Source organism: Xiphophorus couchianus, chromosome 18 (assembly GCF_001444195.1).
Source record: "Xiphophorus couchianus chromosome 18, X_couchianus-1.0, whole genome shotgun sequence".
In the NCBI taxonomy this organism is placed as follows: Eukaryota; Metazoa; Chordata; class Actinopteri; order Cyprinodontiformes; family Poeciliidae; genus Xiphophorus; species Xiphophorus couchianus.
In genome coordinates, this window is record NC_040245.1 from 31,217,478 (window position 1) to 31,232,492 (window position 15,015).

Consider the following 15,015-nt stretch of genomic DNA (forward strand, 5'->3'; position numbering starts at 1 on the left):
GTGGTACGGTCTTTGCGCTGTCAGTCAGGCTCATGTATGTGCTGCTCATTAAGCTAATGGTGAAGAAGCAACTTATCGTTGTTGTAAACAGAAGAACTGTTTACCCGATGTTATCCATGGCCATGCTAACTAGCCTTTGCATTTACCGTAGGCTCCAGTGTGGGGAACTAGTTGTAGTGAAGCAGAGACAAGGGGGATTGGTTGACAGTGCTAAGACCCTCTCCTGGTTGTGATTGATTGTTTCTGACTGAGCTATGTTTTGACATTAACAGTTGTAACAAATATGTAGAAAAAAGCATAGTTTTTATAAAAGTGACATACTGCAGCTTTAAGAAGACAGGCTGCTGTTTCTATTGAGTGTAACACCAGTCAGTAAAGTCTTACTAGTAAAATGGTGCAGGGTTAGAGACTGCAGAGACTGGAAATGTGGAAAATGCAGGACTCTGTTCCTTTAAGAGACTTTTGCAGCTCTGTTAGCAGTGAAACTCAGAGTTTCACACACAGTGTCTTCCCAGTGACTGTTTTTCATAGTTTTACCTCTCCCCCACTGGAGCACTGTCCAAACATTTTTGGCAGATTTTATGTACTCCCAGGCAGGAACTCCAGAACTCTCTCCAGATATCTGGATTTAGTACTGAAAAGTCCTGTTTGCATAGCCAAGGAGTCTTTTATGTTCCACATTAAGTACTTGTTTTTTCCAGCAAACATGACAGACAAGATGTCTTAGTTCTCAAAGATATTACCTCAAATAAAGCCGATGCCCAGTGTGTGAACCTTGAAGTCTGTGTTTATCTCTGTTCAGCCAGCGCTGGAACTTTATCTTGTTGAGTTCAGGGATGCTGCTACAGTCTGTTCTGTGTGAACCGATTTCATTATTCACAGCTACAGAGCCAGCCCAGGGTCATGTTGTTCCATTACTCTACATGTTCCCTTATGTTATTTCAGAGAAATAAATCAATAAGCTAAACAGGGGAAATTCTTGACCTTAAGCACCCACCTCAGGGGATTTCAAAAACACTGGTTTTAGTGGCAGTTTCAGTTTCTGCACTTTAAAATGGGTAAAGTGTTTTTTTTAGTATTTAAGAACAGATGTCAGCTATTTATAGAGAATTTCTTTCTACTTATGATTTCATCATATGAGCTGGTAATAACGCTACCATTCAGAAGTGAACTTGCCCTATGCTTTATATTATTGCCCTGCTGTGTATATCAAATAATCTGAAACAAACCCGGCTGACATTCTTCTTCAGAATTTCCTCCTAGAGATCAGAAGATACGATTCCATCCATTGCAATATGTTATCCAGGTGCTAGGGCACAACAGCAGTCCCAAATCATCAAAATGTAGATAGGATGTTCTTTTTCTCAAATGCTATATTAGTTTTACAGCAAATGTAGCAGGATACACACTTTCTGTCAAGGTATCTCATCAATCCACAGAATATTTTCCCCAAGTCTTGGAAATCATATTGATGTTTTTTTGTTTGTTTGTTTTTTTTTATCTTTTGCTTGGCTTTATGTTCAGCTGTGGTTTTTGCCTAGGAACTCTTCCATAGAATCTACTTTGTCTCTTTCTGATTGGTAAATATTGAACACTGACATCAACTAAGGCAACTGGTTGTCTTAGTTGATCACCTGCAGTGATTTAGGTCCTATTTACACAGGTATGATTTTCAGTGAAACCATAACATTTTAGTTGCAATCCAGTCGCTTGGTTACACCACTTCAGTGATTAGAGTCTCTGACACTGGCATTCTGGAAACCAGGTCTCAGAGTGAAACTTCTCTGGAAGTACTTTACAAGTGTGAAAGCGCACATGTGCAGAACGCATGGCCGTAGGGTTTATTCAACACATGCGCAGGCAGATAACAATCATTTTTAAAAATAGTAGCGGCTTCATTACTGTGTTTGGTTTAACAGAACTTCTGTTACAGAAAATATATGATTTTCACTTGGTTTATCAGTGATGGAGGAGCACTTTTGCAGATACTGAACAGACCCATGAGACAATAAGAATTGCTACGACATGTTAAACTCACAGCGCCGTATAGTGGCCTGGCATGAGAACTACAGTGGATTCTAAATGTTGTCATCTAAATTTTTGGAACTTTTCCCCAGTCGACATCCAAAAATGCCGGAAGTTTCTGAACAGATCTGACCACTGGTGTAAACAAAACCTTAGATTTTCACACTGCTGATGTTGACCTCCTGGGTGAGTCATTCATGAGTCATTGTGTTAGGCCTAACACTCATGTAGTTACATTTACATGAGTAACTGGCACCACAACGACAGAAATGACTGCTACATGTCAATGACTTTCTCATCTGTTTATTAATTTCTTTAGATCACATCATGATGTTTTGCTTTTTGAGATCTTTTGACCTACTTCATGTTATCAGATTCAATTGAAGTGGTTTGATACTTTTTACAAGAACAGTAGTCCTTTTATTTTCATAGGACCAAGTTTATATGAATAGTTTTTTCCTCTAATAGATAAAATTCTTTCGTGCAGATCATTTTGATTCAGTAAGGATGTTCCTTCACAGCATTTTCGTACTCCCTACAGCAGCAGCACAGTCTCTCACTGGCCATATGAAACAGACAATTTTACATCATGAGAGAGGAGTAAAACATCTAAGGGCCAGATACTGCACTCTCAGCAGAGCTTAATAAGCCACAGCAGAGTATTAACTGTGGGGGAAGGACTTTATGCCACATAACAGTGGTCTATTCTTTGTTTTTTGTTCTGAAGAGGAATCCTTATATCTGATTTTACAGTTGCATGCCCTTAAAGTGGTGGTTTTGATATCTGCTACCCAGCTATGGTTAGATACATTTTTTCCATTATGGCAGAGCCATCCTGATGAGGAATGATGGCTCTCTTACTGGGGTTTTGATTGCTTTTCCATTTGTTGAAGGAGTTCTAGAGAAGGGTGAACACTCCAGAAATTAAAGAAACAGTGAACTTAATGGAATTTTTCTCAGTGGTGACTTCAATGGAAAGTATGTGGAATTTAAAGAAGCAGGAGGAATCTTGTTTCTTTAGATTACATTTTAGAGAAAATATCTCTAAATATTGACCCAAAAAAATGGAGAAACCTTCCACTATGCTACAGGGAGAAGAGATGCTCTGATTGCCTTTTCTCTTGGTTGGTTCCAATGTAAATCTATGTACAACTTTAGATTCAAGTTAAATTAAAACTACCAAAAAGCTTCCATTTTTCCTTTATTTTGTTTTATTGAAAACCTAGATTTTGCCCAACACAGGCTTTCTTTATTGTAGAAAAAGTGTTGTTTTGTTTTTGTTTTTCTCTAAAACAGGAGCAGTTAAAAAATTGGATCACCAGTTTAGGTGATAGCTGGTTCATTTATGAAAAACCTTTGTTTTGATTTTACTGAGTGGTACAGTAAAGCTTCCCGCCGAATGGAAAAGTCAAGAACATTACAGAACTTTCCAGATCTGGATAAGTATGAGAAGAGAAAATAGTTCAGGAAATGCAGGAAAATGTTGTCTCTTTTCTGTTAATAATGGCATTTATAGAGTTTAGTGACTCCTCAGTGACATTGCTTCCCACAACAGGTCAGCTGTAAAACTTAAATGTGCCTTCTTGTTTGAACTTCAAACCTGCCACTGTGACTTTACTGGCAACTTCACTAATATACCTGCATTTGGAAAGTGGTGGGTGTTAATATCCAGCCGCAATGTTGTGATTGACATCGACAGACATTAAAATAAACAACACTACTACTAAGTGCGTTATTTTTTTAAGTTACAAGAAATTCAATAAAATACTTCTTCGATCGTCACAAAGCCGTTCCTGACAATAAAAAGCAATGTGTTATTTTAATTCAGAACCCAGAAGGTCAAAGCAGATCTGACCAGGAGCAATAAACGTTCTGCTGATTGGTTGAGGAAGTAGTCGTTACAAGCCAATCAGAGGCAGGTTTGTGCAGGCGTTCATACAGAAGCAGAGAAGCACACGAATGTCAGACAGACAGTTGTGTAGTGTGGGAGCCCAGATAGTCTAAAGTAGCACGTTTCACTGAAGGTACAGATGTCACTTTTGTTTGAGATAAAAGACATAAATCCGAATGTGACGAGTAATTTATGCAATTAATCGTCATTCTTTGTATCGGTTATAAGAAACTTGAATCTCATGAAGCACCTCACAATATCTCATTCTTCAACAAAACTAGTCACGAGCAGATGTGGGTATTAACTAGTTACATTTACATGAGTAACTTTTTGGAAAAAATGTTCTGAAACCACTATTTTTATTATGCTGACCTTCTTACTTTTTACTATGAAGTATTGCTACTTGCCCTGCGACAGACTGGCGACCTGTCCAGGGTGAACCCCGCCTCCCGCCCGGAACGTAGCTGGAGATAGGCACCGGCAACCCTCCCGACCCCATTAGGGACGAGGGTGAACAGAAAATGGATGGATGGATGGATGGAAGTATTGCTACTCTTACTTGAGTAATATTTCTGGATTCTTTACTTACTGAGTAACTACACTTAAAGTACAAACATGTTTTACCAATAATTCAGACCAGACATAGACACACACCTGCACCTGTTCCTAGTTTCGTATTTTATATTGAAAGAATTTGATTTTTCTTTTGCCTGATTTTGTTAAATCATAATTATCTTATTTATATAAATTATTTTCATTTCAGACCTTAAAAATACCAAGGTTTCCAAATAACTTTGTATTTTGGTCCATCTGATGACGTTATTTTTAAATAGTAAATGATTGATGTTTTGATACTGAAATTTAGTTGAGTAGCCTTTTTACCAAATACTTTTTACTCTTGAGTAAAATTTCTTGGATGTTTTTTTTTAACTTTTACTTTAGTAAAAATAAGTTGGAATAGTGCTACTTCTACCGGAGTATTTTTTTATGGTACTCAACACACCTCTGGTCACAAGGATGACAGTGTAGATGCTAGCAGGTGCAGCCCAAACCCAGCTGAGGTTAATATAAGCAGATGTGCCGGCGCTCTCCCAGCAGTTTGGTTTCACTGATACATTACAGCCACTAGTGGATGTTCAGGGAGGTTCTTGACAGTTCCATGCCTGGAAAACTTCTTAATAACATTATGCACTGTTGAAACAGGAATACCAAGGTCTTTGGCGATGGCTTTATACCTTTTATACCCTCTTGTGCTTGCAAATAATAGCATTTGTGGTGTCCTCAGACAGCTCCTTTGTCTTTACCATTGTCGCACATGAAGAGGGTGGCTTTTAAAATACCAACATGATCAATCATTGGATTGATCATGTTGATCATGAACTGCCTCCACCCATGTGACATGATGAATTCATCATGTCACATGGGTGGAGGCAGTTCATCGTAGGTGATCCTTATTTGTGAATTGCAACAGGTGAGCTGAATTGGGTTTACATACTGATTTGCAGCAAAGGGTGCCAATACCATTGACATGGTAAACATTATGTTTTTCTATGTTTTCCTCATAATATTTATCTTTTTAAATGTTCTTTATCATTTGCTGTTTTGTATCAAACACAAGCTGTCTGTAGTAAAATGTTGTTTCACTTGATGAATTTCCTTCTGTTAAATATTCCATGATGTCTCTCTTGTGAAATGAGCCCAGATGTCTTCTAACGTGGTGTTGCTCCTTTAAAGCCGCGCTGCTGCATGTTGCCACATTTCTGTCCAGGCTACCATATGTGAGAGTGCCGCTCCAGTTTCCTCCTCGGTGTCACAGTCTTGCGTGTTAATTCTTCTTCAATGTGTCTGTGGTCCTGTTTACATTATTTGCATGCTGTAAATATGTGTGTGTGCTTGGTCTGCCTCTACTCTGTGCAACACTCAGCTCTGTTTTTACAATAGACCTGTGTGGCATGTTGACAGCATGTGTATGTTGAAGCCTGTTTGCTGGATTTATGTTGTGTACATCTGCAGCCCATCAGTGTCATTTTCTTTTCTCCTACTTTATCAAGTCAATGTGCAGGCTTATTGTGTGTTATTTGGTTCCCTCCTCTGTGTCCCTCTCCTCTTAGAGCAGAGTCCTGCATCTCATTTGCTAGGTAGTCAGTTATTGATATAAGCTTGCAAAATCTTTGCAGGTTAAAGTTTACACTTCTGTATTTGAGGTCTTCCTCTCTCTTTTTTAGAAATATTTTCTTTTTGCAGTACAGAAAACTAAAGAAAGCAGAATAAGTATTAAACTGCATCTGCAAAATTAAATACAAAAATATCTGCTTTTTTTATCCTCTCACCCTATTATTCTTTTATAGCTGTAAAGAAGATAATTTGTTTATTCTTTAGTTCCTACTACAGATGTTCTCATCAAGACTTTTCTGTTCCTGAATCTGATCAAACAACTTGCACATTACCTGGGCCATCCCATGTTATTGGTGTTATACAAGGGTTCAATCAAAATGCTTTACTGGGAAAAACACAAAGAAACAGCAACCCTATCAAAAGAACATCTGGTTCATGAAAAAGCTTAAAAACACTGAAATGGCAAACTTTCAGGGTTTTAAAACATGTTGGAAATTACAACATTTTTTGGGCTTTTTGGGTAAGCTATAATAAAGTTACTTTTCTAATTCTTATTTAGAGGAGCCAACAGTTTGTGTACATCTCAGTTTTTCAGAGTTTGTTCCAGAGCTGGGGAACAGCAAAGCCACAGGGTCAATGTTTACATCCAGTATTTTTTGCCTTCTCTAAGTAATTAACTTCAGTAGACTGAAGTTACTTCTTGTAACCATGGTTGTCAACATGGAGTCTTATTTTATAGATCAGTTTTTTTCAAAAGTTAGAGTGGAATCCTTTGTGCAGAACCAACTGAAGCCTTCTGAGGGATTATCAGTCGACTTCACATTGCGTCAGCAGCCACTCTACTGCAGGCAAGAATACATTATTCTAACTATTTAAACTATTTACATTTAGGCTAATAAAATAATTTACATCTCGCCGCCAACGCAGGTTACCTCTCTCCCCAGCCACTTCTTCCAGCTCTTCCAGGGGAATACTGAATACCAGGCCAGCCGAGAAACATAGTCTCTAGAGCGTGTCCTGGGTCTTTTCTGGGGCCTCCTACCGGTGGGACGTGCCCAGAACACCTCACCAGGGAGGCATCTAGGACGCATCCTAACCTCCTAGATGGCTCACTGGCTCCTCTCGATGTGAAGGAGCAGTGGCTCTATTCTGAGTCCCTCCCGGATGACCGAGCTTCTCACGCTATCTCTAAGGGAGAGCCCAGACACCCTCCGGAGAAAACCCATTTTGGCCGATTGTATCTGTGACCTTGTTCTTTTGGTCACGACCCAAACCTTATGATCATATATGAGGGTGGGGACGTAGATTGACATGTAAATCGAGAGCTTCGCTTTTTGACTCGGCTCTCTCTTCACCATGACGGACCAGTACAACGCCCGCTTCATTGCAGACGCTACGCCAATCCATCTGTCGAGCTCCTGCTCCCTTCTTCCCTCATTTGTGAACAAGATCCCGAGATACTTAAACTCCTCCACTTGGCTACAAACTGCTCCAGCGAGAGCTGCAGATCACAACCTGATGAAGCCAATAGGACCACATCATCTGCAAAAAGCAGAAATGCAAGGCCACCAAAACGGATCGCCTCATCACCTTGGCTGCACCTAGAAATTCTGTTCATGAAAGTAATTAACAGAATCAGTGACAGAGGGCAGCCTTGGCAGAGTCCAACCCTCAACAGAAACGAGCCCGACTTACTATAAGCAATGCGGACCAGACTCTGACACCGGTCATACAGGGACCTAACAGCCTGTATCAAAGGTCCTGGTACACTATACTCCCAGAGAACCCCCCAGAGGGTTCCCTGAGGGACACGGTCGAACGCCCTCCTCTCCTGCCAACCGTTCTCTCCTCCCATACAGGTAGCTTGCGCACAAATCCCTTCTAGAACATGCTGAGGTGCGTTTTTTTTTTTTTTCTTTTAAATTTGAATTGTAGTAATGCACTGGACAACAGGGAGCTAAAGATGGGGCGACAGAAAAAGGACGATGACATGTTTACATACACCTCAGAAAGTATGTAGGTGTGCCCATGTGTCAGGCCTTATGTAGAGCTAAGATAAGGCCTTTCAGTAATAATTTTAGATGTAGAAAAAAACATCACAACATTGACGACATACCTCTAGTCTGTTAAAAATGGGAACATGACAACTTGTTAAAATTGTATGAAGGAGTGTTTATGAAAACTCTTTTTAAACTCATAAGAGTGAATGGTGCAGTCCATTACCACATAACGTTGTGCAAGAAGTCTGGCTACATTTCCTTGAGGCAGTGTTTGGAATTGCTTTATGTGCTGTCTTATTTGTCACCAAGTTGGACTGAAATATTTATGTCGTCTCGTCTCCTCTTCAGCCTTTATTTCACCTCAGTAAAGGTCATGTGGGTCTGCAGAACATTCACTTGGAAGGAAACAGTTGCTGGAGGGAATGTTTTCCTTGACTGATCCAGAAGGTTAGGGAAGCATATTCTGTTAGTGGAAGCTCTAACCGAGTGGTACTTGTGTTTCTCCTCTGAATGACAGTCCATTTGCTTCTGCATGGGTGTTGACAAAGTGGATGCATTGATTTCTGGAGAGTTAGGCCCAGGGGATTTCTGCAAAGTCAATGACTTGATGCAGTTGACTGGGCTTCCCTACACAAATAACGTTTGACCAGTTGACAATGTAAACTCAATTAGACTTTCTTGTGTTAAACTAGGACAAAATTAGTCTTTTGATGAATCCTATTTGTGTTTAGGATTTCATTTTATTGGTATGGATATTATTAATCTTGTATATCTGTATAATTGAAAGGAACTGGATCTCTGTGCCTTAACTGTGGATGGTCACTTGCATTGGGTTGTTGACATTGCAGCAATCCCTCATATTATGCATGCATGGAGAGGAAAACTACCTTTTTAACAGGAAGAAACTTCCAGCAGAACCAGACCTGGCTCATTGTGAACAACCATCTGCCAGGACTGACTGGGAGTTTTAGATTACACACACAAAAAGCAGAAGCACGGATCCAGGTGTACTTTCTAAGTCAAAGAAAAATAAAAAGTTAATGGCAACAGTAGCTCCGTTAGTGGCTTCGTCTAGTAGAGAAAACATATCTAAACAGAAGCAATTAATACTTGGCCAGTGGCTTTGTCTAGGAAAGAGACATGGTTAAACACTGAAAGAAAGAGCCAAGTCTGTGAAACCTGACATTTCTGAACTACTTTTTAGGTTTAGTCTTACCTTCTTCAGGTACTGCAAGAAAAACACTGCTGTAGACACAAGTTCACTAGTGAATTAAGTGTTTAGTGAAGATGACCAGCAGATTAGTCATAAAGAGATTTAGTCAAAGGGGTGAGAGTTAATTTTTTTAAAGAGACAGACAAGATTTGAGATGAAACTGTGGGATCATCTGGTCTGCCAACTGTCTGCCACTGGAGTAAAAAGACTGACAAGCAAAAGGTAAGGAGTGTGGTGGAGGTGCTTTCTGCACTTTCCATCTCGCACATTGCAAATTAAAACAAAGAAATAATAAGCAAAATTGCATCTTCTGAGATGAGTTTGTAAATAGGCATTTATTATCAGCTTTGTACTAAAGAAGCTATTGGTTAACAGAGTTCCTTCAGGCTTTGATCTACTTGAAAATCATCACACTTGACTGGAAACCACAATCAATAGCTCTAAGTGACTTTGGAGTTGTTCTGATCCCTGGTGAGAAATGGATATTGGGATCAATAAATTCCCAGCTACTCCGTAGAAGTAATAATGAGATGAGTTGAGAGGCGTGGAGGGATGATACAAAAATATCTCTGCAGTTCTTCATCCAGCAGATTGTGTTTGGCTTCCACAGCTGGACCTGGGCACTAAGTAATGTGCTGGCTAATCACATAATATTGATCAGTCATGACTCTGCCAGCATAGTATGCTTTGACTCTCACACCTCAAATGTTTCCTCTTTATCAACCATCTATATGATGATGGGAAGAAGAAGGGTAAATGAGGACATTTTATTGAGAGATTAATTGATTAGGTCTTCCTCATGTAGTTCAGATGAAGACTTGGTCAATTAATCTCTCAATAAAATGTCCTCATTTACCTTGAAGACTTGCACTGTTTGCTCTTTTTAAATAGTACAGTACAGTAAACCCTCCTTTTTCGCGGGGGTTGTGTTCCGAAAAGAACCCGTGATAGGCGAAATCCATGAAGTAGTTACCTTTATTTTTTACAATTATTATACAGCATAATTAAATACTCTACTTTGAAACCAAAGAACAAAACCTGTTTTCAGGCCCAAGCATTTTTTAAACAAATATAATGCTTTCTTTCAAATAACTACAGTAAAATAATAATTTTAATCATCAATACGAAGTACAGTAGGACAAATTGTGACTCGCGTATTTCACTGTTTCTCTGACTGTGATGCTGCGGCCTCACTCCGCTCTCTACAGAATACAGTTTCTTCTCAAGCCTGTGGTGCAGGTGTGTTTTTTCGAAAGAGGAAAAACAGTTATCGGTAGTTGTTGTCGCTCTTTTTTTTTTCTGGGCAAAAACATTTACCAAAATTTGCCAAGCTGTATTACGTATATTTAAATACCGTAACGTTATTGGCACACAGGTGGAGGAGAAGCGCGGAGACTGTTTAGATAATCAGGACGCAGAGCACAGTGCACTGTGAAAAAAAACTGCACAAAAAAATCCTCGAAGCAGCGAGACCGTGAAAGGTGAACTGCGTTATAGTAAGGGTTCACTGTAATACAGAAGAAACATTCTATGCATGAATGCTTATTTTTCGTCACCTTTCTGGCTGCAGTGCACACTCCTGAGACGGAACTGAATCAAGACATTGCAAACCAGATATCGCAGATATTCCTTCACTTTTTGTTAAACGTTTTATTGGCTCTAGTGGCCTTTATTTGGTAGTGAATTGGCAGGAAAGTGGGTAATGAGAGAAGGGCAAAGGTCACCAGGCCAGGAATCGAACCGCGTTGAGGACTAAGGTTTCCTTATGTGGGTTGTGCTTAACCCCTGCGCCACCACAGCCCCAGCCCATTTCTTGACACTGCGCAATTGCGCCGTATCAAAAATTAAGCAATGTCGAGCAGAACTGTTGCGCTCTGAGAGTGACATGAAGTTTACGTATTGTGATCTAAAAATACCTCAGGAGTCAAGCATACTGCATCAACTCCGTGAATTTAATATGACGTTTAAAAAACAAGCACTTAACGGAGTATGGTGAGTTTTCAAGGCTCACTGCAGATAAAAAAAGATGTGGAACAGACAGACGGCAATTAACGCAGCTCACAATTGCCAACACTCGCACCGATGAGCTTTACATCATGTTATGTTTTTCTCTCATCAACAACATACCAGCCGAAAACAAATCCAAAGCACAGATTCAGGCACACACTGTATACACAAATACACCATAGAGGATGGAAAAAGGATAAATCTGGCTAAATGTTATCAGCCCACACTGATTATGGGTTGACATTACTATGGTTTGCTTTAATTCTTTCATGCATGTTTGAGAAATTCTTTAATCTCCATGGCAACCGTTCAGCTGTGTAAAACGTCTGGGTGGACCGAGTGTCCTTCAATGTGCAGCTCCTCCTTAGAGCTGCAGTTTCTAAGCTTCTGAGCTTCTGCCTCACAGAGCAGCTCTAATCATGACTCCCCCACTCAGCTCCTTCAAACTAGCTAGTAGCAATTAGCAAACACCTGGTGGAACAACACATTTGCTGAGCACATCAAAGGAGTTACTTTTCAGTGAAATACTTCTCAGTGAAACGTTGTTAAATGGTTAATAGAGGAGCCATATTGTGATGATTTCCTGAAGGCAGCTTTAGAAAGAGCTGGAGTTTCTTGAGGAGGAGATAGGAGGCCCAATTTCAAAGCATTTGATTTTGAATAATAAATAAATAACAGACAGCTTCAGTTATAATGCTAGATTGTTCTTTAGGTCCAAAGATAATAACTTCAGTTTGGTTTTTGTTCAGCTGGAGGAAGTTATGGCACACCCACATGTTCTAAGCATCTGTTCAGTGATTGGATGGGTTTAGAGTCACCTGAACCCATCATAATGTAGAGCTGTGTATCATTTGCATAGTTATGGTAGCTGTTTGTTTCCTGTTATAGCCTCAGCCAGTGGAAGCATATCATTATTAAATAAGAGGGGTCCTAAGATTGAACATTTGGGTTCTGTCTACTTTGATGAGACGTTACCTATTGACACAAAGAAATCCCTGTTCTTTATGTAAGATTCGAACCAGTTGAGTCCTGAGTCCGGAGAGTCCTACCCAACTCTCCAGTCCTTTCAGTAATATGTCAAATAACAGAGTCAAATGCTGCACTGAGGTCCAACAGAACCAGCACTGTGGTTCTTCCACAGTATATTTATATGGATGTCATCGAACATTTTAAAGGTATTTAAAACAAAGTCTGAAAAATCTGACTTTTTAAAAAATATTTACAAATAAAAAACTGAAATGTTTACAGCATTTATTATCACTCTTATTTACTCATGTACCTCTGAATAAAACACAGAACAGAACATTTGTGCTATTTCTGCATGGCACAAATGTGGCTTCTATGGAAAAGTGGCCAGTTTCAACTTGGCCCCAAAGACCTGCAACTGTAACCTATGAAGCATTTGAGTTTTGAATTTTAAGGTGAGTGTAATAAAAGTAATGAATACTTTTGCAACACATTGCAAGCCAAAAATATAAAAAATTTTTGGCTTGCTACAAAGCCTGAAAGCACGATTGGTACCTTTGGCTCATTTGTTCATGCGCTAAAGAAATACTTCCAGATTATTCTTAAAATGTACATCAACAAAGTGTAACATATTTATTTCTATTAATTAAAATACTACTTGTTATAAGATTGCCTATTTCCCTATATGGCGTTATAATTTTCCGTAACACTTTATTTGAAGGTGTGTGCATAAGACTGACAAGACACTGTTATAAACATGAAGGAGTCTTCATGAATCTTTGACTGCTGTCATTAATTGTCATTTGGTAAATGACACTTTTAATACAAAGTTAACATTGTTTAAAATGTATTTTGTAAAGACAACATTAACCAAGACAAAATTTTAAATTTTTTTGTTTGCTTGTTTTTTGTCTTGGGGTAATTTATGATAATCAGACATAATGATAAACACACGTAATCAGAGTTATTGAGAAACCAACAAAATAAAGTGCAATTCCCTGTTATGGCTTTAGAAAAATGACTGGTTTGGAAAAAAGCAAACAAACAAACAAAAAACAATGCCAGGAGTACTTATATGGCTGGAAGAACTCATATCTGCAGGAATGTTATTTCAGTCTTTCTGATTGGGTTGCAGAAGTTCTATTGTTTTTAGAATGCAATTGTAGTAACGTGCCTCCGGCACCCAGCTCTAGGTCTGCCTGATCTGGGTCTGCACTGCTGCAGCTGTGCTGAGTGCGATATGACGGTGACGAGGCACTGAACAGTGGTGGGCACCATGCTCACTAACTGCATCTGTACCACCTAAAATAAAAGAATTATGTTGGATTTTTACCAGGGTGAAAGAAAACAGTGCCTAACATGTTGTATTTATTGTTTTCTTCTAGTTATTTGAGAAAATTCCAAGCCATTGCCCGACCAGCTAACGACACAGAATCTCATAGCCTTGTTGACTAATAAGCAAAAGCTGTTCTTGGTTTTTTTATGACTTAACTTGCTTATGATACTCTGCATACATCAACAGCTATTATTTTTATTTAATTTAAAATAATTTAATCAGGAATAAATGCAATAGCTAAATTTAATTGATAGAAATGGGTCTGTGTTTTAAAAAAAAAAGTTTCATCAGTACGTATTGGTATTGGCTTTGTTCAAAACTCAGGTATCGAAAGTTAATAAAAAGTAGATTGGTGCATCCCTAACCTACAGTTAGAAATCGGTTTTGTTACTGATTTAGTTTTTGTTCAAAACAAAAAAATCTGAACCATCCATTCAGTGCTAAAAGAATAAAAATAAGTCAAAATGGCGTGCCATGGTGGCGTAGTGGTTAGCGCGACCCATATTTGGAGGCCTTGAGTCCTCGACGCGGCCGTCGCAGGTTCGACTCCCGGACCCGACGACATTTGCCGCATGTCTTCCCCCTCTCCTTCCCAGTTTCCTGTCAGCCTACTATCATATAAGGGACACTAGAGCCCACAAAAGACCCCCTGGAGGGGTACAAAAAAAAATTATAATAAGTCAAAATATTTCATTTTATTTTTAACAGTAAATCACACAAAATGTTTCCATTTTTGAGTCGAGGTCCAAACTAAGAGGAAGGGGCTGGATGGTGCTGCCCTTCCATTAGGAGAGCAGAGCTTCTGTGGTTCTTCAGCAGTTGCAAGATGAGGGGGAAAAAAAGACAATGCAACATTTGTGTCTGCAGGGTGGGGACTGAGCCAGGCTACGCAATCAGCTTATTTTCTGTCCATCAATACAAGAAACCATATATTATCACCTTATGAATATCCCTCTTTCAGAACCATTTATAGTGCATCTTTCAGTAGTAATGGATCCGGAGGTCAGAGCCTGCAGGAAAGAGGAATCCTAGCTTTATGTTGCAGGATCCCATGTAGCAGATGTGACAGCATTCCTTTGATCTGCATCTTTGGTTCTGGAGAATTCTTCTGAACCCAAACTGTTCCAGTGCTTCATTAGACCTGGTGCACCAGAAGAAGTCTGTCATTTGTATGTGTGTGTGTGTGTGGGGGGGGGCGCATATAATAATAATTGAAAATGGGTCTACAGTGCAATCACATACGCAGGATTGAGGCAGTCTTCAGTCATTATGCCCCTTTCTGAGAATCGCTGATTAAACCTTCCCCACAAAACTAAATCAGTGGCTAATCCTCCTGCGTGTTGTGTTGCTGGCTTGGGTCTTGGCCTGGAAGTGCCCAGAAGTGGAACAGAATCTGATTCTCAAGATTCAAGGAGGAGAAATGAGAACATGTTTCACACTAAACCTGTTCCATGATAGTGCT

General features: G+C 39.4%; 1 protein-coding gene across 2 annotated transcripts in view; it reads left to right on the forward strand.

Moving 5' to 3' along the window:
- tpst1 (tyrosylprotein sulfotransferase 1) overlaps positions 1-15,015 on the forward strand; it is a 59,412-nt gene that overhangs the window by 39,767 nt on the left and 4,630 nt on the right. The window lies entirely within an intron of this gene.